This window comes from Coptis chinensis, chromosome 6, assembly GCF_015680905.1.
Source record: "Coptis chinensis isolate HL-2020 chromosome 6, ASM1568090v1, whole genome shotgun sequence".
Classification (NCBI taxonomy): domain Eukaryota; kingdom Viridiplantae; phylum Streptophyta; class Magnoliopsida; order Ranunculales; family Ranunculaceae; genus Coptis; species Coptis chinensis.
The window spans coordinates 69,629,373-69,650,877 of NC_141461.1; the positions used below are offsets into that span (position 1 = coordinate 69,629,373).

At 37.2% G+C, this 21,505-nt stretch overlaps 1 long non-coding RNA gene across 1 annotated transcript; it reads right to left on the reverse strand.

Annotated features, from left to right (window-relative positions):
• Positions 1–7,839: 7,839 nt before the first annotated feature.
• Positions 7,840–13,462, reverse strand: LOC147494193 (uncharacterized). Its single transcript, XR_015199754.1, has 3 exons — positions 13,099–13,462; positions 8,382–11,552; positions 7,840–8,039 (listed from the first exon to the last, which is right to left on the reverse strand). It is a non-coding gene; the product is annotated as an uncharacterized LOC147494193 (long non-coding RNA).
• Positions 13,463–21,505: the final 8,043 nt, after the last annotated feature.

Here is a 21,505-nt window from a genome sequence, read left to right on the forward strand (position 1 = left end):
TATGCATTCAATAGTTGGCCCTAAGGAAGACTTATTATTTGGCCAAGCCTAACTTTGTTTTACATATGTCGATTAGCCTTATGTATTTAGAGAGAACCACTTACACGTTAAATGCTTGTCCAAAGACTTGAATTATAATAGTGTGTTAGGTTTCTCGTTAAGGCCCACTACTAAAGTTTTATAAATGTTTTCTATCTTGTCATTTGTCTACTTGATTATTAATTTTCATTTAAAATAATGAATGCATGATAATATTCCAGTTTATTATTGTCAATGCATTATAGTAGATGACATATATAGTAATGTGAGATATCTTTTGTGTTATGCTTTAAATCCTTCAATGAATGCATATTCTATATTTGCCAATTTGAATAACAGTTTAGTTCTAAGTTGTTCCAACTTTGCTAATAGCAAGAACATCTTATAATCGTTTTTGGATGTATGGTTTTGGGATTATGCCATGCATGTTGATGTGCCTCCTAAGCTTTACTGGTACTAGTTTTGCTGATGAAAGACTACCTAGGAAAAGTGGGAGCGCTATAATAGTCTTAGTCTTATGATAATAAACTACTATGTTTCTGAATTCTTTGTGCAATGCCTAAGATAGAAAATGCCAAGAAATTCTTAAGCCAAGTTGCATATCGATGTTGCATCGGAAAAGATGGAGGCAAGTATGCGTTTCAGTAAACTTGTCACCTTGCGGTATACTGGAATATGAATTTTTAGAGAGCATGTTATGGAAATGTCTAATTTTATTGCTAAATTGAGGACACTAAAGTTGGAGTTTCTGATAATCTTCATGTGCACCTTATTCTAGTTTCTCTTTTAGCACAATTTGGTCCCATTGAGATGAAGTATAATACTCAAAGGAATTTAGTGAGTTCATTGCTCAATCTGTGCAATAAGAGAAATGTTGAAACAAGATAAAACTAATAGTGCTCACTTGGCAACTTTCTGGAATGGCAACTCAGGCATTGAGAAAAGAAAATGAAATAATAAGGGTAAAAATATTGCAGATAATGTGACTTATCAAGTAAATGTACGTGCAAGATAAACATGATAAGGTTATCTTATGTTGCTTTTGCAAGAAACATGCAAGTCACATTTTATAAAGACTGTCCAAAATATCATAAGTGACTCGCAAATAAAGGTAATGAATTTAAGTTTTGTTTGTTCTAAATTTAATCGAGCTGAAGTACCATCTAAGTCATAGTGGATAGATACAGTTGCAACTATTCACATTAGTGTTTTCATGCAAAGTTGCTCAAGGAGCCAAAAGCGCAATGATACCCAAAGGTTTCATTTTCATAGGAAATGACAATAAAGATTGTGTTGAGGACATCATGGTCTTTAGATTAAAAAGTATGGTTTTTGTTTGGATTTTAATGAGACTATTAAGTAACTTCAATTTCCTCTTAGAACAAATCCAGTTATACTTGTTCTTTTGGAAAAAAGAATCTCTAGTCTCAGCAAAAATTCAAATTTTTTATAGTCCATGTTATACGGATAATCTATGTAAGTTAGACTTGGATGCCTCTCACTTAAGGTCAAAAGAAACTTTGCATGTTATTAACTATGGTATTAAGTGTAGATTAATAAATAAGAACTCCTTTACATTATGACACGAGCATTTGGGTCATATCTCTAAGTTGAGAATTGAAAAGCATGTGTCAAAATGGAGTTCTTGGTCCCCTTGTTTTTTACAAACTTTTAAAGTTTGTATTGAATGAGTAAAAGGGGAAAACAAACAAACATATGGAAGTTTGGTGCCAACAAGAGAATTTTAGGCGTCTTAGATTTGGTACGTATCTACCACTATTTGTGGTTCAGTCCCTACGGTTTCATGGAATGGTCAATGGTATTGTATCACTTTTATAGACGAATTTTTCTATGGGTATCCATGCTTAATTCGTGAAAAATTAGTCATTGGATGTGTTTAAGGCTTATAAAGTTAAACCATCAAACTGACCGAAGTGGTAAATACTATGGTGGGTATGATAAATTAGGTCAACATCCAGGACTATTTGTAAGATACTTGGTGGAATGTGATATCGTTCTTTCGTACACCATGTCAGGGACGCCGTGTCAAAATGGTGTATTTGAGATGAAATTAGACCTTAAAAGACATGGTTATTAGAATGACAAATCATATTTCTAACCAGAGTCTCTACAGGTGAAACCTTAAAGACTACAATAGACAACCTTAGTCGAGTACTTAGTAAAGTAGTAACTAAAACCCCATATGATGAACTATGGACTGGAAAGAAACCTAGTATAAGGCATTTACATATTTAGGGTTGTCCAACTAAGGCTAGGCCTTACAGGCCTAATAAAAGGAAACTGGACTCAAGAACTATTAGTTACTACTTTATTAGCTATTTGAAAAGGTACAGGGGTTTCATGTTTTATTTCCCCTGTTCAAATACCCTATTTATTTGTGACGGATAATGCCATATTTATTGAGAATGCTGAGAACAGTGGGAGTACACAACCTAGGAATTTAATGATTTGAAGAAAGAACACGATGTTCCTTTAATGGATTGATCATACCTGTCTTTGGACAGTATGCGGTTGAAAATCAACCAAGTATTCCTAAGTTGCCTCCTACTTTTATAGAAAAACCTCGACAAACTCAATTAGAAGTGTCATTAAAGAATTCACATAAAGGGGAGGAGACTAGCTATTTAAGGAAATTATATAGTGTATCTCCAAGAGCATAAATTTGATATAGGAACTGAAAATAATCCCATTATTTTCGTTCAAGCCAAACAAAGTGCTCACTCCTTAGATTGGATGAATGCCATGTTAAATGAGTTAAATGAGTTAAAGTATATGTAAAAGACAATGACGTTTGGGATCTTATCGAATTGCGTAAAGGAGTCAAACCAATTGGTTTGCTAATGGGATTGCAAAACCAATCATGACTCAAAAAGGCAACATCAAAAGATATAAAGGATATCTTGTCTCGAAAGACTTTACTCACAATGAAGGCATTTATTATAAAGAGAAGACTTATTATGGCACTTGTAGCTCATTATGATTTAGAGTTACACCAAATGGATATGAAGATTGGTTTTCTGAATGGCAACATTCAGGATACTTTCTATACGTAGCAACCTCAGGGTTTTGCGTCCAAAGACACAGAACATTTGGTTTGCAAGTTGAAGAATCCATCTATAGCTTAAAGCAGACATCTCGTCAGTGGTACTTAAAGTTTGATCACGTTATTGCCTCTTTTGGTTGTAAGTTAAATTAATGTGGATCAATGTTTATATCATAAGATCAGTGGGAGCAAATTTATTTATTATGGTAATATATGTTGATGATATTCTACTGGACCTCAACTTATACATTGTGGGTGTATTTATATTATAGCCCATCATGATAATAGAAATACGTTTAAGCCCAAAAAGTATCTGCACATATAGTTAAGCCCATACTCACTTTATACACGTGTCATGACCTGACATGTGTGATTTGAGATATGTAAATGACTCGGTCATGTTACTTTAAGTTCACGGTTTAGTGAGTCTTCCCAATGTCACACGTACGTAGTTCGACAGTTAACACTGTGTAATGTGTATGATCTATGTAGGTACACCTGAAGAGGAAAAGTTCTAATATGAGCATCCACTCTCATTTCAATTATATGCCCGACAAAGGTGCAGGATCCTTAGCCAATTTAGCCTGACGACAACTACCCCTAGGTCAATAGGCATCATAGCGCTTGCATTCCATCACTAATCATTTCTCCTTATTGTTGAATCCTAAACGAAAAGATATTATCAACCTTATTAACTAGTAAGGATGTGGCACACCAACAATTTGGTTTTGTAAGATATCATCCGCAATTAATACAATACATAACAACGGTTTACGCTCATTCATCCACAAAGTAGGCAATAAATGTAGAATAATACTCGAACAATTGCTATATGAATACATGGAAACATCAAAAATGGAGTTCAAAACCGTGAAGACATGAACTACAGGGAAAAGGATCAGCCCACAAACAGAAGACGCACAACTCAGAAGAAAATTTAACACAAAACTATATCACAAGAGCGTCACTAGACATCCCAGTTCCAATTGGCTATAATGAAACCACCATCACCATGGTAGCCTCCGAATTGACAATCATCTACAGTTCTACACTATCTACATAACCAAGCTCTACATTTTTTATGACTTGAACCAAAATTACACGTCAACTCCACCAAAGGACTACCGAAACAAGGTAGAAGGATTCCAAAAAAAAATTGTTGTTTCCCCACACAACATTTATAGGTTCATGTGCAAGGCTATTCTATAGCTCATCCACTAGTGAGTCGTAAGTTCTGGCAGTCAGCCTCTCAGATAGGAGACCAATCTACAAAGCACCTAATTGGTACTTAATAACATTCTTTAACACAAGCAGTCCCAGCATTCATCCTTGGTCTAGGCCAATCTGGAAAGGTATAAGATAATAATAATGTACTCCAAACACACCTTTTGGAGGTAAATGAAACCCAGCTGCACACGTCTACAAAGGCAGTCATCCACTAAAAGTTCCATATTTTCATACTGATACTTGTGATAGGACAACGTGAACCTTAATGGATGATGGTGCATATTCATGAAGCAATGTGAGCTTATACACAAATTCATGAGACTGATGAAATCCCCAAGATCCCAATGAAACCAGTACCTCCTACTTGGACGGTGTAGCAAACAACAACCAATCAAAGAGACAAAACACAAGATTTATAGTGGTTCGGTGCCAATGCAGCAGCCTACGTCCACGGGAGAAGAAAGGTGTTTATTGCTTGATTTTTAGGGTTCTATTACAGAGATATGTATATTCACAACACAAGTGCACAATCGTTGGTGGTGTTTCTAAAAGGGTGGAGTCTTCCCTTTATAGAAACACATAAATCCATCAAACTATAACAAACCGACTATGATGGCCAAGACGCCGCCATCATGTGCAACATAAAGCGCCAAGATGCGCTTTACGCCCTATTTCTGACTTCTCCCACACTCCCCCTCAAGTTGGTGCGAAGATATCAAGCGAGCCCAACTTGGAGAGTATATCATGGAACTTGAAAGTTGGAAGTCCCTTGGTAAAAATGTCTGTAAGTTGTTGGTCACTTCGAACAAAGGGGGTAGTGACAATGTTAGACTGCACTTTTTCACGCACAAAATGACAATCAACTTCAATATGCTTAGTTCTCTCATGGAACACCGGATTTGCAGCAATGTGCATAGCAGCTTGATTATCATAGTAAAGTGTAGTTGGCAAATGCAAAACAAAACACAAATCCTTCAGAAGAGCGTGAAGCCATATGATTTCACTGGTGGTAGAAGTCATAGCCCTATACTCACCTTCAGCACTAGAATGAGCCACTACATTCTATTTTTTGCTCTTCCAAGTGACCAAATTACCTCCCACAAAGGTACAATAACCAGAAGTAGACCGCCGAGCAACTGGACATCCCGCCTTGTCGGCATCGATATGCAAAGAATAGATATATGCCCATTTTTCCGCATCCAAATACCTCACGGTGACCGCTTTCGGATCTTTGCAGATTCTGGAAACTGCATTCATATGTGGAGTCCTTGGAGCATGCATAAAACGACTAACCAAGCTTACTGCATAAGAAATATCTGGTAGGGTAATAGTTAAATATATTAGTTTAGCAACTAATCCCTGATACTGACCAATGTCAGTAAGAAGATCACCAGTGTTGTCCAACTTGATTCCACTATCAGTTGGAGAATCAGATGGTTTTACCCCCAACTTTCCTACTTCACTCAAAAGATCCAACATATACTTTCTTTGATTAAGAAATATGTCTCTTTTTGAATAAGCAATTTCAATTCCAAGAAAGTACTTCATAATACCCAGATCCTTGATGACAAATTTCTTGTGCAGTAGATCCTTGAGCTTAGAGATTTTGATATGGTCATTACCTGTGATAACTATGTCATCAACATAAATAAGAACAACAACCAAGCCTGACCTGCTAGACTTAACAAATAAGGAAGGATCATCATCACTCCGCTTAAGACCGGTCATAGCTAGAACAGAACTGAGCTTGGCATACCACGCTCGTGGAGATTGTTTAAGTCCATAGATAACCTTTTTTAACTTACATACTAATCCAACCTTAGTCTCCTTCGGATGTTCAGGTGGGATACTCATATACACTTCTTCTTTAAGATCGCCGTGTAAGAATGCACTTTTAACATCCATCTGAAATAATTTACAGTCTTGATTTACAACTAGAGATACAAGAACTCTAAACATGTTCATCTTTGCAACTAGTGCAAAAGTCTCATTGTAGTCCTGACCATATGTTTGGGTGAATCCCCTTGCAACGAGTCGAGCTTTAGGCTTCTCTAAGGAACCATCACTGTTGAACTTGTTTTTGAACACCCAACGGCAATCAATTGTTTTCTTTCTGTAAGGTAGCATAACAATCTCCCAAGTTTTATTCTCGTCTAGAGCACGAAGTTCTTCTTGTATCGCCTTTCTCCATACTGGACGGGAGTTAGCTTCTCTAAAGTTCTTGGGTTCTTGCACATCATCGATTGTACTCAAGAAAGCATGATGAGATGAAGTGATATTGGCATACGTTATATACTCTTGTAGAAGATATGAAACGTCACGCAATGAATAAAAATTCCTGTGAATCACTGGAGGATGCAGTTCTCTATCAGATTTATAGTAATCCTTGAGAGTTACTGGAGGTCGTCTCTCTCATTTAGATTGTCGAGAAATTGGAGGGGTTGGAGGAGCTGGAGGAGATAGAGCGCACGCCCCCCTTAGTTGCTCATTCTGTGAGCGCGCCCGCGCCTCTGTTTCTATAAAGTCGTTAGTAGTGAGAGGACGCGCGCCCCTTAGTTGCTCATTCTGTGAGTGCGCCCGCGCCCTTTCTTCTGTAGAACCCATAACTTCAGTAGGTTCAATAAGTTCTGCGGTAGGAACTATATCTTCACCAACCGCTGGGACAGGAACCATACCTTCACCAACTGCTGGGAGAGATGCCAAATCTGCCAAACACTCCCCTTGGGATTGATTTCCAGGCACAGCTGAATCTTGAAAGAAAGCTTCAGATTCCACAAATCGTACATCATGAGAGACAACCAATTTTCTTGTCGTTGGATTGTAACATATATAGCCTTTCTGTGTGGTAGAATAACCAACAAAAATACATCGAGTAGTCCGAGCATTAAATTTATCTCGATGAATAGTTTGCTGATGCACATAACAAACAAACCCAAAAACTCGCAGATGAGAGAGATCCAGTGGCCTAGATTTGAGCACTTCCAATGGGGATTTAAAACCAAGAACCCGACTGGGAAGACGATTAATCAAATAAGCAGCAGTTAAGACGCCATGAGACCAGTATTGCTTAGGAACATTCATGCCCAACATAAGAGCACGAGTGGTCTCCAAAAGGTGTCTGTTTTTCCTTTCAGCCACGCCATTCTGTTGAGGTGTGCCAACACAACTAGTTTGATGAATTATCCCCTGGCTACGAAGGTACTCAGGTAACAGACCTTTGCAAAACTCAGTGTCATTGTCAGATCTAAACATCTTGATTTTTGCACCAAATTGATTAGTAATCATATTATGAAAATCTTTGAAAACATCCACAACCTCAATCTTCGATTTCAACAAATATAACCATGTAGCACGAGATTTATCATCAATAAACGACACAAAATAATTATAGCCATCATAAGAATTAACGGGAGCAGGTCCCCATAAATCAGAGTGGATTAACTCAAACAAATTATTAGATAGTATACGAGTTTGGAAAAGGTAAACGAGTTTGTTTAGAAAATTGACAAACATCACAAACATCATCAAAGTTTATAGAAACATGCAGAAACAAATTTGACATGACATGACTAGATGGATGCCCAAGTCTTTTAAGCAAAATGTGACTCTCAAGTAAACCACTAGCTTGACACACCTTCTTATACGACTTCAACAAATAGAGCCCATTGGAATAAATTCCTTCACCAATCATCCTCTTTGACTTTTGATCCTGAAAGACGACAGAGTTAGGAGAAAAACTGACATCACAATTTAAAGAATTTGTAAGTTTGCTAACAGATAGAAATTGGATAGGGAAGGAAGGAACAACTAGAGCGTCACTCTTGAGACTTTGATTAAAAAATCCACTTGACCACTACCTAGAATGGGGACGGTGGATCAATTGGCTATGGAAATATTATGTTTTTCGGTTTTGGACACAAAATTGTGGACAAAGGCAGGGCAATTAGCCATATGATTAGTAGCCCCCGAATCAATTATCCATGAGTTACTATTTTCTGGCATAGTAAAATAGGCATGTAATTACCTGACACATGAATTGAGACATACTGACCTTTGCTAGATGGCATGGACTTATTGAGTTGTTGGAGAATTTGACTCAACTGATGACTAATATCTGAGTTGGAAATTGATGTCTCAGCTACTGTGGCATGATCTTTCTTGGACAGTTCCTTTTTAAGATGCGGATGTAATTCCCAACAACGGTCCTTAGTGTGCCAATTTTTTCCACAATGATCACAGTGAGACAGTTCCCTTTTTCCCTTACCTTTTTCGAATCCTGTGACTTCTTTCAAAAATCATTTTCTGCATGTAATACAGTAGATTCAGAGATTGAAGATTTCACCTCGGAGTTCTTGGTTTTTTTCTTTGTTTCCTCTCTCTGAATAGTTGCACAAACAGCAGCAAGTGATGGAAGAGTGCTTTCTATTAGAATGTTGCTTTTTCAGATTTTCATATTCTGGTTTAAGACTACGAAATACTGTGAAGATTTTATCCTCTTCAACCTGTTTCAAAAGAGTCTTAGCATCTGTGGTGTGTGGATGATATATGTTTAACTCATCCCACAATTTTTTTAGATTCCCAAGGTGTTCTGTAAAAGTCTTCTCACTTTGTTGCAAAACACCGATTGCAAGTTGAGGTTCAAAAACATGGGTAGAATTATTCTGGTTTCCATATAAATCTTTAATTGAATCCCACATCTCCTTTGCAAAATCAGAGAAAGTAAAAATTCCAACAATAGTTGACTCCATCGAATTGAGTAACCAAGATCGAACAAGCTGATCATTGGAAACCCAATTCTCGTATTCGGCATCATCAATGGCAGGACACACCTTTACACCATTTATGAACCCTAATTTCCTCTTGCCACCCAGAGATAGAGAAACATCCCTAGACCAAGGTATATAGTTTGTTCCATTCAAAAAAATTGATGACAGCTTCCAACCGGGATTAGAATCAGCCTCTGTTGTTACAGCAAACTTTGGGTTTGGTTTTGGATCTGTCATAGTGTTTTGTGTTTATTTAAGTTGATTTAGAGAAGAGATTAAGCGCTCCGCTCTGATACTATGTAGCAAACAACAACCAATCAAAGAGACAAAACACAAGATTTATAGTGGTTCGGTGACAATGTGGCAGCCTACGTCCACAAGAGAAGAAAGGTGTTTATTGCTCTATTTTTAGGGTTATATATATATATATATATATATATATATATATATATATACACAATACAAGTGCATAATCGTCGGTGGTGTTTCTAAAAAGGTGGAGTCTTCCTTTTATAGAAACACACAAATCCATCGAATTGTAACAAACCGACTATGAGCGCGCATGCGCCTTCATCATGTGCAACACAAGCGCGCACGCGCCTATGCGCCTGTTTCTGACTTCTCTCACAGATGACCAAGGAAACACTCAAATGCATGATGCACATCTGCAAAGCAGCCTCAATGTATGCATTACGCGTTAACAAGCTTTAGCTAATCTGTACGGTACTCATGTGCAAAAATCTCCATCTCAATACAGTGTTCTAAAAAAAAAGAGCCTACGCAGTTGTCTAGGCCTAAAATCCACCGGTTCACAAAATGGTTGCCTGATTATAGATGAACCGAATAGTCAAGCTAGGCGAACTAAGCGGCCTCTAGGTGGTCTTGTCTGTTTTGATTATTTTTTTATTAAACTGTCCACAAGAAAACCAAGAAGGCTTGAGATTTGAATTTGGGATTAAAAGGCTAATGCCCAATCAAACTTAAAAGAAAAAAAGGCCTTTGCAAGTTGTTAAAAGATAAAAAGAGAATATGTTTCACTTCATCCCTCCCTCCAAAAGTAGATCGTATTCTTCAAGTCCTCTCTTCTCTCTGTTCAACTCGAGCAGTTCACTTGCCATGAGCAATTCTTATGCCTTTTTTAAGAAGTATTTTTGTTTATGTTTAACATTTCAATTATTGTAAATATGGAAAGTTTGATAAATAGTGGGTGTTTGTGACTATAAGTAGTATATTAGGAAAAAAAACCGCCTAACGCCTAGCCTGTCTAGGTGCGGCGGTGGGAATCTAGTGTTTTTTAGAACACTGTCCATACAACAATACCAACACTCAAAAACTCAACAATCAACCTAATAAGCACAACAATGAGCCATCAATCTCCACCGAGGATAGAGGAAGAAATTCACAAGTTTGATAGGAAGATCCAACCCCACAACCATTTCAACCCATATGGCCATATATATGCCTTTTCACTAAGTTTCACTTCTACTGCATGTAAAGAATCTACGTTGATTTTAGCAGCTTGTCAAATATACGTTGATTTTAGTAGTTTGTCAAATGTTGGTTTACAGTCTGTTTGTAAGAAATTAAATATATATATAAAGATAGTACAAATAGGACAAGATGGACTATAATTAGCATATTAAACATGAGTAACCTAAATTAACTCTCTAGTCTATAGATGCCACAACCACACAACAAAACAAAAAAAACACCAAATTTTTGAACTAAACCAAACACCAAACCAAAAAAACACCAACCAACTTCAGGAGAAATATAAAATATTCAACATCAAATAATGTGGTTTTAGATAAACCGCGCCATATATCCTATGCGGCTTTTCAAAACCGCGCCACTAAAACCCATCTTAAAAGCCCAAGCCCATGCGATTTTTCAGAAACCACGCGATGTGTCGCACATCACCTTTTTTCTTTTTTTCTCTTTCCAAATCTCTCGCGCGGTTTTCACAAAACCGCGTAATTGAAGTCCACACTCTAGCCCAAGCCCATGCGGTGTTCAAAAAACCGCGAGAAAGATTTGATACATCATCAAAACTGGAACCAAATTTTAGCCAATTTGGTGTTTGGTTTGGTGTTTTCATCAACATGTGTCTCTCCTGAAGATGAAAAAAATACCAAATTATTGAAAATTTGGTGTTTGATGCTAGAATAGTATCTCACCTAAAAATGTTCTTAAGACCATTTCACCAAATTTTAGACAACCAATGCAATAACGTAATACAGTCAACCAAAAGAGCAAAATATTGCATCAGACAATCAGTGCAGGAGTCTCTCTCCATCCATGATCCAATCCTAAAGGTCCATCGCTTGCTGAGATTCAACTAGCCTTACAAACATCCTCTTCTTCTCCACACCATTAAAGAATCCACCCACCCCATAGCCATCAACTTAGCTCCATGGGGCCATCACTTCCAACAGTAAGTTAGCTATACCGTGAACCTACATTTGTCAAACAACACCAATTTGGCTCAGAAGAAAATTCACAAGCATGACCAAATACAATATCATTTATCAACATTTGAGCCAAAAAAGAACCTAAAAAGAACAACATGCTAGCCTTTGAACACACAGTCATCTACACTAAGAGCTCCTATCTACAAGATAGTTACCAAGAATGATGTCTGAAATCTAAATCCTGTTAATAGGAAGAATCTCACAACCAACAGAGAATAATTATAACACTGCGTAGACAGAAACTCTAGTTTAATCTCTAGTGAAATTGACATATGACGCAGTTGTGCAGGGAAACACTTTCACTGACCTAAAATAAGAAAGCATAGACAGATTAAATAAGTTACACTGCCGTTAGTACATACATAGATTTAAGACTGTTTTCACGCTTTTCTCACAATGTTTCACTAGACAACACCATCCTAGCCTCCGAATAGCAAGCTGCAGAATATAAGATAATTTGAGACCAGTATCACCATGCTAACCTCTGAACAGTCATCTACACTAAACTACATAGCCAAGTAACACAACTTTTGTGCCTAGAAACGAAATTCTACCAACTCTAAAGGCACCTTCTGGTGGTAAAAGAAAACCCAATTGCCTACGGTTAATGATCCATACAAACTGTTCATTTCTTTTACAGTCAAAACTGCATCGAGCCATGATTTCAAGTGGGGCCAATCCAAAACTTACAAAACAAAAACAGATGGATTTCTCTAATATCAGTAGTTTACTTCATTCTTCCTTTCGACAGAATACCACCATTACTCCAAACGGGCATTATTGTCAATTAAATGAATAAGAGATTAGAGATAGCTCTCTTACTATGTACCCTGTACCTCGTATGTATTGGCTAAAACAATACGCCTATGTGTTGCCACTGTGGCAAGAGGTTGACTAAGCAAAGGGCGTTAGGCGCTTAATTAAGAGCCTTAGCATAGCTTTGAGAGCTTATCCCTGACAATCAACTCCAACGACAACTTCTTACTTTGGGTTCAAAGCAATAACCCACTAAGAACTGATAATTCTGGAGGAAAAAAAATCACAAAAAAAGGAGAGGAAAAGAATAGAAAAGGAATTAACCAAAACACAACGGAATCTACACTGTGAGCCCTAACAGAGAAACATTGCATTCGTGAGGCAATACGAGCCTCTTATAGATATTGAAGTAGCCTCCAAGAACCAGAATGAAATTTGTTAATCCAAAGAACCCAAACATAACTTGTACCCCCAACTTGTATGACCAAGAGAAATCACACAAGAGCAGGATGCACGGCTGCAAAGCAGCCTCAATTATTGTATTACGCTTTACCATATAAATCTACGTTGTCTTCCTTGTGGCACTGTCTTCTTATTTTAATTCTTCCTGTCCAGTTTTTGATTCCCTCTTTCATCACCAGTGAAAAGGGTAAACTCCTCATCATGGAGATTATCCTAACAAAAGACCATTTTTCAAGTAAACTATACCATAGACCCCATTCAAGAGCATGTCAGCCAAGTAAAACACAACAACAGAAATTTAATACAAACGCACCTTTGAATTGTAAACATACTAAAGGTGATTCTTCATAAACCTTTCTCTCGACCTTTTTGTCACCTGGCTCATCCTCTTCAACTCCAACGATAGTCTTCACATATGTACCAGAGCCCAAGGAAACAAGGCTCACATAATGAATATAAATGTCCATTTCAGAACGATCTGATATAAACTGAATTTCGAGATTCCTACTTGTTTTAGGTGATTCCATCGTTCACTTATCAAATTGGATTGGGCAACCCCTAAAAAAAATATATTTTACAAGTTTGTCATATTACAAGTTTGCCATCAAAGTCTAAGCCCAGTAATCAATTCAACCGGTATCGCCAAAACGAACTCTCCGGGTCGTTTCTGTTTACACTCAAACGACGTGACCACGTAGTTTGAGTATACACTCAAACGATATGGCCACGTAGTTTGAGTGTTAGTGTGAGTAACACTCAAACGACTTGTCCATGTAGTTTGAGTGTACACTCAAACGCACTCAAACGACGTGGTCATATCGTTTGTGTGTGCATTTTAGATTTGGCTAATCATTTGGTATCACATGCAAGTGGGTCATTTAGGACTTAGATGGGCCGATATGATGAAGTCGTTTAGGACTTAGATGGGCCGATATGATGAAGTCGTTTGGACATAAACACCAATTACACTTTTCTTATAAATAAACACTAACACTTTTCTTATAATACAAATAATTAATCGATCATAAGTGTATAATAATTTATTTAAACAATTATGTGCAAAATTGAATTAGTAATGATCAATTATCAACACATTCCAATTAAATTAGGAAAATTGAAATCCGATTTAAAAAATTGGGTTAGAAACAACACAACTACATGCACTCTGCACTCTTTATCTGTTATGATATAGTATCTTTATAACCAAGTTAAAATATGTAATCAAATATGCTAAAATCTAAAATAATAATTTGTTTTATATCTAAACTTATTATTATTTGTTTTTTTCAATTGTGAATCATAAACTAGTTTGGGGTTTTGAGTTCAGGGTTTAGAAATTTCGTACCAATATATTTTACTTAATTATTTGAAATAATAATTTATTTTATATCTAAACATGTTATTTTTTATTTTATTTTTAAAATTGTGAATCATAAACTAGGTTGGGCGTTTAGGGTTTAGGGTTGTTTATAAATTTCGTACCAATATATTTTACTTAATTATTCAAAATAATAATTTGTTTTATTTATAAACTTATTATTTATTATTTTATTTTTCAAATTTTGAATCATAAACTAGTTTGGGGGTTTGGGGTTTGGGTTTAGGGTTTACAAATTTCCTTCCGACATAAAAAAATTTTAATTTCAAACATATTTCACTCAATTATCCAAATCTAAAATAATAATTTGTTTTATATCTAAACTTGTTATTTTCCATTTTTTTTTTTTTCAATTGTGAATAATAAACTAGTTTGGGGGGTTTAGAATTTAGGGTTTACAAACATATTTCACTCAATTATTCGAAATATATCAAAATTTCAAATATATATAGAATACTCATTACTCATCCTTGCTCATTTTTTCATCAAAATTCTTACTCCTTACATAGAATACTCAAGTTTCTCTACATACTTAAGTTTCTCTACATATTAGAATACTTAAGTTTCTCTAAATGGAACATGAAGATGAAGAAGAAGCATTTGAGATAATGTTTGAGGTACAACAACAAATTAGAGAAGAACAACAAATTAGAGAAGGAGAAAATAGAAGATATGTTGAAAGTGAAGAAGTTGAACAAAATGTTGAAGGTCAAGGTGAAGAATTTGAAGATGCAACAAGTCGAGCAAATGAGATGCCGAGAAATCGTCGACGACAAAGTGCAAACCTAAATAATGAGGTAACACTTGATTAAAATGAATACAAAATACTTGATTGATTGAATGAATGAATGGATGCAAAACACTTGAATGAATGCAAAACCCGAGCCCAAACGACATGGCTGGGTCGTTTGGGAACACTATAGAACGACATGGTGGTGTAGTTTGAGAATACTATAGAACGACATGGTTGGGTCGTTTGGTGACACTATAGAACTACATGGTCGGGTCATTTGAGAACACAATAGAACAACATGGCCGGGTCGTTTGGGGACACTATAGAACTACATGGCCGGGTCGTTTGGGGACACTATAGAACTACATGGCTGGGTTGTTTGGACCCTCTATAAAACTACATGGCTGGGTCGTTTGGACCCTCTATGAAACTACATGGCTAGGTCGTTTGGATTAAATTTAGTTAAAAGTTCATTTTTTTTTGTGACTTTGAAACTAAATGCAAATTGTTTGAGACTCTTGTTTTATTCTTCTATATGTATAATTCTTTGCCGCTATCCGGGAACCGATCCTCTGCAAACTCGAATGATGTGGATTGTCAACCGATTTTAAGTGATACAACATAAATTTTTACTATGGAAGAGGTATGATTGAGTAGGCATTGATTTCATTTTTTTAAAAAAAATTCTAAATGTAATTTTATTAGTGTATTAATAATAGTTGTTGTTTTTTATGTGTTTAAGTCTTTCATACACGTAGCGAGGCAATCGGTCTGGCAACCGCTAGAGCAAGACAAGTTAATGTTGTTGTGGTCATTGAAAAGTCGGAGTGTGCCAAGGGAAACCGAGTATCAAGATTGAATTTGGCTTGCGAGTGCTCTGGTGTGTATCGGTCACACAAGAAGGAAGGCAAAGAGAGGGCTAATAAGAGAAGGTCGGGAACCAAGAAATCGGGATGTCCATTTAAGTTAAAAGGTGTTTTCCAACGTGGCACTATCGATAGTTGGAAAATAGAAGTTAGAAATGGTATATATTCACAACCATGTATTGGCGAAGACCCTTGAAAGACATGCATTTGCTACTCGTCTGACCGTTCCAGAGTTCGAGTACTTGTCAGAGATGAGTAAGTGTGGAATAAAGCCTAAACAAATTTTGGATTCCATCAAGAATAGATATCATGAAAACATATCTAGTATATCCCAAGTCTACACTGCAAGGCAGAAGGTGAGAAAATTGGATATGAACGGTCTCACACAATTGTAGAGATTGCGTGAGTTGTTAGCAAAAGAACATTATTTTGAGGAGTTGAGATAGGATGAGAATACCGAGGAGATAATGGGGTTGTTATGGGCCCATCCAGAAGGTGGCTCGGACTTTTCCAACAGTTTTCATGTTAGACGTTACCTACAAAACTAACAGGTATCGGTGGCCTTTCATACAGTTTGTTGGGGTGACTTCAACATGAAAGTCTTTCACCGTGTGTCAGGTGCTGCTTCAGTCTGAAACAACAGTCGACTATGAGTGGGCCTTGCATCATTTTAGTGGCTTGCTTGGTGACATAAGCCCATCTGTGATCGTGTCTGACAGGGACTTGGCTTTGATGAGTGCCGCTGACAAAGTTTTCCTTAACGCACACAAGCATCTATGTAGGTGGCATATCGCTACTGTAGGAACCATTATTTTCATAATCAATATTTCTATAAACTGCGAGAACCCACGCGCAGCGGAATTAATGGGGTTCACGGTTTTGGATAGAAATCATACCTTTTAGAATCGGCTAAAATGTAATCTCTGAGAATCAAAGCTTTATCAAATCCGAAATCAACCCCTTGATCTTCTGTTGTATTCTTTTAGAACAGATTGGACGTTGTGTGGGCAACGATCTACCAATCCCCTTCTTTCTCACAAAGTTAGATCCAATTTTGGATCTATCTTTTCTTGCCTCTTTTTCTTATCCGGGTGAATTGTGATTTTCGGCCAGAGAGAGAGTATACTATTTATAGGCTACAACAGGGGCCATGAGGAGAAATTAGGGTTGGGCTTCCCATGTTCTCCCGGAACATGAGGCCCAAGTCCATTAACAAATGGCTTATTCCACTAAAGGCCATTGTTGCACTACCGCCCTAATCCCAAATTATGTGTCAGTGTTTATGGGTTCCATATTATATGCTCGTTGATCTCCCCGTGTTTAAGATATCGAATGTCCGTTGATTAAGTCAAGTTACTGACAACTACATTAATCAACTTCTTATGTCCTTGAGTAGTACCACTCAACCTCATTGTCATGTCGGAATAGATCCACCTGCAGGGTTTACATGACAATCTTTTTGAGCTCCTCAAGGGGACATCATCAACCTGACTTCTTGCGGGACATGGATTCCTTCTATAATCAACAACACACCTTACATACAATGTCATTACCCAATCCATCGAGTTTGTTGATTCACAAATGAATCTCACTCATTGATTATTTAAAGTAATGTACAATGCATGTAAGTGTCCGTTATTATATCAAGATTAGGAGGACAAGCATCCATAATAACAGAGGCGTTTGTTCTCTTATACAGTCAGTATAAAGAGAAACAACCTCACTTGGTCCTGTTCAATACACACAAAGTGTACTAGTATAATCCTATAGTCAAGATAGACTAATACCAGATTATACTACAATCGTACCAATAGTTTGTCCAAATCTATCTAGGTTGTGAACGATTACTTATACTTTATGAGGTACTAATGATATGATTTTATATGTGTTCACACCATATCATCTACAACATAAAGTATTAGACACATGCATATAACTAATAACATATATAATATGCATAATATTTGCCCATATGATTCTCATTCAAAAAATAAAGAATTAGAGTTAATACAAAAGTAATGCTTTTAGTATATAACTCTATCAGCTACGTGCGTCCTTTCAAAATATTACGATATTTTTCCAACTACAGAACTTGTAGAGAAGGCCTAGTTCTCATGGAACACTGTAGCCAAATCGAAAACAGAGATTATTTTCCAGCGTAGATGGGATGCTTTGGAAAAATATTACAGGGTTGAGTACTCCAATTTTGTTAGTTATTTGCGAGAGACTTGGTTTCCTCACAGGGGATCGATTCAGATGTTGTTGGACTGACCAACACATTCACTTTGGGGAGTACAACGACCAATAGAGTTGAAGGGTCTCATGCTTTCGAAGTGAAGCGTGTACTAGGAAATGCAAACTGTCATGATTTTTTGAGTATGTTTAGCTTAATCCACCCGATTCTAGAGATCCAGATGTCCGAGATTAGAGCTACCTTTGAGAGAAGTATGATTGTAACTCAAAGACCACCACCAATTCCTTTGTTTCGCGGAACTCGAGGTCTTGTCTCACGCAAGTGTTTGGACTTGCTATTTGAAGAAATAGATACCCGCGTAAAGCGTGTTAAAGATGGAGAGATAAGGTGTTGGTGCTATTTGCACACGAGCCATGGACTACCATGTGCTCATGAATTAATTGAGTTTGAAGAGCAAGAGCAGTCCATCCCATTGACTGCTATCGACTCCTTTTGGAAAACATTGTCTGCTTCTCCCAATGTGTCAGTGGGTGTTGGTCCTGATGTTACACCTTCGATGGATTTGTTTATGAATAGGTTTGCAATGGTTTCTGAAGAAGAGTAGAGGGTTATGATTAGGAAGCTTATGGAGATTGCCGTACCAGAAAGTACATGGCTAGTACCGCCTCGTGAGGAAGCAAAAACCAAAGTTCGGCCGGAAGGTAGCTACAGTAGAAAGCTTCCAACTATAGATGATAACTCTTCAAAGCGAGATCCATCTCATTTTGAACATTCTCAACGTGACCATGAGGAGTGGGTCTCGTCACAACCAAACACTACGCCCACCCAAAACACCCACACCACACCAAGAAAGAAGTCTTCTCTAAAAATACCAACCCAAAACATCCACACCACACCAACAAATAAGCCTTCTCCAAAAACACCAAAAACAACCACACCAAGAAATAAACCTTCTCCAAAAACACCAAAAACAACCACACCAAGAAATAAGCCTTCTCCAAAAATAGTCACACCACAAAATATGAGAGATGGGTTAGACTTTGGAAAGACGAGGGGTCCTAAGGATTACTGGTTGGATATTCCTGAAGAAATGCATAAATACATTGTTAGAGTCCATAACCTTGTTGGCGATGGCAACTGCGGTTATAGAGCTTTCTGCATTGCATTAGGAAGAAGTCAAAAAGAATGGCCACAGATGAGAAGGGAGTTGTATGAAGAGCTTACTAACAACCTCTCCCTTTATTGTACTTTGTACAATCAAAGTGAGGTTTTTTATTCGATGAAGGAAATCCTACATGAAGAAGGTTACGCACCCTTAAATAAGTGGATGAGCATGCCCTTTGCTAGATACTTATTTGCTTCAAGATTTAATATTGTCCTTCTGCATTTAGGAGCTCGTCAGTGCTTCCTTCTCATGCCGCTGAGAACCCAAGCAAATCCTGAGAGAGTGACCCAAGTGTTGGGTAGCGCACATGTTGGTGAAAATCATTTTGTCAATGTTGAACTTGTTGAAGATTGCTGGTTCCTCCAGTAATGCGCCAATGGCTTAGAGCTCGATATGATATTGCTCAAAGTTTGAATTTAGCCTTGACAGCAAGGCAATTGCAATTTATGGCATTGAACATTTCCAATTTAATATGGGAAAACGAGCCCGTTGAAGACCCAACAGTACATGTTATCGACTAAGTTGTTTGTATGTTGTCGATATGATATTTTGATGTAATTTGATATTTTGATGTAATTTAGAACAAGTGTAATTTGATTTGATTTTTATGTTATTTGTTATGTTAGGGCTTTTATTTGATTTGATTTGGAAATCGAGTGATCGACTAAGTTGATTCGGACGGCAATCGAGTGATTTGGAAATCGAGCGATCGACTAAGTGATATTTGATGTAATTTGATATTTTGATATAATTTGGAACAAGTGTAATTTGATTTGATTTTTATGTTATTTGGAAATAATGTTAGGGCTTTTATTTGATTTGATTTGGAAATCGAGTGATCGACTAAGTTGATTCGGACGGCAATTGAGTGATTTGGAAATCGAGCGATCGACTAAGTTGATTCGGATGGCAATCGAGTGATTTGGAAATCGAGCGATCGACTAAGTTGATTCGGATGGCAATCGAGTGATTTGGAAATCGAGTGATCAACTAAGTTGATTCGGATGGCAATCGAGTGATCGACTAGTTGATTCGGACGGCAATCGAGTGATTTGAAATAATGTTCGTATGTTGTCAATAATGACCGAAACTACACGGTCAAGTCGTTTATCTTTTATACCAAACGACCCAGCCACATCGTTTGGGATTAAAGGAAAACAACATGGCCAAGTCGTTTGATATAAAAGCCAAACGATCTGGCGAAGTCGTTTGGCCTTTATACCAAATGATGTGGCCATGTCGTTTGGTATAACTTGGCCATGTCGTTTGCCTTTAATCTCAAACGATGTGGCTGGGTCGTTTGGGATTAAAGGAGAACGATCTGCAGAAGTCGTTTGGTATAAAGGGAAAACGATTTGAAGAGGTCGTTTGGCCTTTATGCCAAACGATGCGGCTGGGTCATTTGGAAAAAAAAAAATTTGAAAGTTCATTTCATTTTTATAACACTTTCATATTCATCAAATTCCACTTAATTCCATTCAAACATCAAACATCAAACACACATTCATCAAATTCATCCATTCATATTCATCAAATTTCATTCAAACATCATACATCATTCATCCATTCAAACATCAAACGTCCATTCATCAAATTCATCCATTCATATTCATCAAATTCCATTCAAACATCAAACATCATTCATCTATTCAAACATCCAACATTCATTCAAACATCATATCCATCAATTCGAAGTTAACAAAGTTACACCCCTTAAACTGAAACAAATTACATCCATCAAACTAAAATTGAAACAAAGTTAACAAAGTTTCAAATAATCCATCCATCAAACAAATTACAAAGTTACAAACCTTAAACTGAAACAAATCATGAACTATAACGCCCACCAATGTACTTGCACCTAGTCAAGTTGTACGCCAGTTCAAAGGAGGACCTTGTTTCCTCTGGCATATCATTCTCAGCCAATTACAGACCTCTCTCTAGCAAACGACTGGTTTTATCGATGACGACGTTCTGTCGAAAAAAAGAAAATCAAGATAAGTTACCAATCGAATGCAAAAAATCACAGTTATAGAAACTCAATTAAAAATCACAATACTTTTGATCAGTGAACAGTTGAGCAGTGTCTCCACGGAGGGATGAATAGGAAGACGCTCAGGGTTCACCAAAACTACATGACAATTCCTCGCATACCAAGTCATGTAGTTTTGATGACACTCCCATGGATAAGACGAGATAGGTCCTCGGTTGCAGGGTTGGATCACGTGATTCTGCCATGACTCCCAGTAAAGTGGCCCAATATTGGTCCAGTTCACCTCATACCCGCGTCCTGCCACGGTTCTTTTTCTTCAATTTGGTATTGGAGGATCTACAGTACATGCCGCACGCGGACCTAACCGACGATCACCCTTTGCGGCAACCAG